Raw genomic sequence first — 2568 nt, 5'->3', positions numbered from 1 at the left:
GTCCTGATACAGAATATGGAAAATATTCCTCTGGCATGTCCTCCATACCTAGGTCACTGTTTCCTCTTTCTCTTCTTTCTCTCATTTTTCTGAGAACGTTCTCTCTTCCCTCCATGAAATATTTACTTTTTCAGCTACTGTTCTCAACTCAGCTAAGTCTGGTGGGAGGTGGTGAAGTATATAACATGCTGCATGCCTCAACGCACTCACCGTGTAAAGAAAAGAAAAGGCATAGAATTAAATAAAAATCATACCATGGGCCCCCTAATACCTAAATTCAGTTCACAAGAAAGTTTTTTTTTTCTATGATAATGTCCAGAAAAAGAAAAGCTTCTTGAGAAGATGGAGATTTGAGCATGGAGACGGGGTAAAAATTCCCAAAGCCCAGTGGGGAAACTCTAAGCAGATGAAAGCGTGTGTGTGAAGACTCTGAGCATTGAAGCTGTGCTGTCAGGTGAATCTGGGAGTCAAGTTCAATGTTGAGGAGTCAGTGTGTAAGAGGGCAGGGCCGTGTGAGTGTGAAGCTGGTAGAAAGGTCGCAGAGAGTTGAGCTCTCGTTTAAGCTACAGAACTTTGGCTTCTATTTCCTTGAGGAGTCACTGATGTCAGCTTTGTAATATAAAAACTTCTCTCTTAGGCCTTAGAAATATCTGTTTGGCTAGAGGGGTCCAGCCTGTGATAGACAGGAGAGAAGACAGTAACCGAAATATGGCTGTGGAATTGAGGATCGAGAGATAAGGAAGCAATGGAGACACTGGAGAGGTAGAAGAAAATAATCAGCCTCATCTCATCACAGGGGTAACCTCTCATTTACCCACAGGAAGGAACTGTGCTAAGCATGTTACACATATTGTTGAAATCTGTCATCGCTCTGGATGGAACCCACTGTCTGCACTATTTGGGTGAGGATATTAGCATTTAGAAGGTCTGGGTGTCTCTCCTTGTTTAAAAAGCTAAGAAGTGGTAGATCCCAGAATCAAAGCCCAGCTTTTTGGTTCCAAAAGTTTTGCTCTTAATGTCAGTTATAAATATCCCTTCCCATTTCAACTTTTAAAACCACTATTTTTCATGCACAGTACATATTTTCTTGTTAATTGTAGATTTTTTTCTCTGCACATTTTCTAGTGGGATGTTAACTCTGTAAGATGTCTTAACACCATAAAGATATTGCTCTTTCCTCTTTTTGAATTAATTATTTGCTACTTTCTTGGTTATTCTGGGCCTCGAGGGGACATAACTGCTGTTGGCTTATTGCCAAAATTAAGGACAAATTCTCCTCAGCACAATCTCTCAGAGACCCTCACCCTCATCATACTGGATTCCATCTCTCTCTCTCTCTCTCTCTCTCTCTCTCTCTCTCTCTCTCTGATTTTATCTCTCTATTTATCTAATTGATTGTTTTAAATACAGGGCAGAACATAGTTATATTGAAATTAAGCCCCATTTTCACATCTTCATTGGAGTCTTACCAAAAGAAATTTGGTGCTATTCCTATATTGTCTCGAGGAAGATAATCTGTTGACACTGTGCCTTGTATCATTTCTTTCCTCATTATTGTGAGTGGAGGTGAGTACAGCCTGGTAATAACATGGCCCCAGGAGATCATAGTGTCTGTGTCTGTGGGTGTGAGTGTGTGTGGTTTACGGAGCATGAGCAGTTATCAGGACAGAGGTACTAACTCATATACTGAAAATGTGTGCCCTAAAATACAGGTGCCAGAATGTTAACCAATAGATCGAAATAAAGAAGGGATAACTTCTACTCACAGAATCCCTTGGAAACAAAATGGATAAAGTGAAAGGAAAACCATGTGATTGAGGGACTCCCTGTGTCTCGAAGTTGCATCTGTAGCAGAGACAGCATCTCATTCCTCTACATTCTCTGACACCATTCTGACCACTCCCCCGCTTGCTCATTCCCCTCACCACAAGGCTTCCTTTTGAGCCTTGACTAACTAGAGACAAGTGCCAATCTCAGGACCTTTGCACTGGCTCTTTCCAGCCTACACACTTCCCCAGATATCTTCCTGTCTTCCTCTTTGTCTTTCTTGAGGTCTCTGTACAAACGGCACCTTGTTTGCAGGTCTTTCTCAGTTCTAGTAAAAATAACATACACATCTACTCTCTTTTATGCCTACTTTCTTTTTCTTCAAAGCATTTGTGCAGACTGACATCATATATGATTTTTCATTTTTTCGCATTCTTTTTCCATCATTAGATTATAGCAATTTTTGTTTCTCAGCACCCTACAATCTTTGATGAGAAAATGTTCAGGAATCAGCATATATTCCTCAAGTGCAAGAAAGAATTTCTCATTAAACCTATAAGAGACATGATTTATTGGGCAAAATGCTGAGAGTGGGAGAGGACTTGATAATCAGAGATGTCCTGAGATTTTTTTTTTACGCCTACAGCACCTGGTCTTCCTAGGTGATCTCCCATCCAAGTACTAAACAGGCCTGACCCTGACCTGGTTAGCTTCCAAGATCAAATGAGATCGAGCTTGTTCAGGGTAGCATGGCCATAGACATGAGATTTTTAAAGCGGATCAGATTTCAACAAAAAGTAT

The 2568-nt window shown here is 40.7% G+C and overlaps 1 pseudogene; it reads right to left on the bottom strand.

Annotated features, from left to right (window-relative positions):
• Window positions 1-2404: 2404 nt before the first annotated feature.
• Window positions 2405-2528, bottom strand: LOC111733405 (annotated as a pseudogene).
• Window positions 2529-2568: the final 40 nt, after the last annotated feature.

Source organism: Pteropus vampyrus, unplaced genomic scaffold (assembly GCF_000151845.1).
Source record: "Pteropus vampyrus isolate Shadow unplaced genomic scaffold, Pvam_2.0 Scaffold561, whole genome shotgun sequence".
In the NCBI taxonomy this organism is placed as follows: Eukaryota; Metazoa; Chordata; class Mammalia; order Chiroptera; family Pteropodidae; genus Pteropus; species Pteropus vampyrus.
This window is presented reverse-complemented; position numbering and strand designations above follow the sequence as displayed.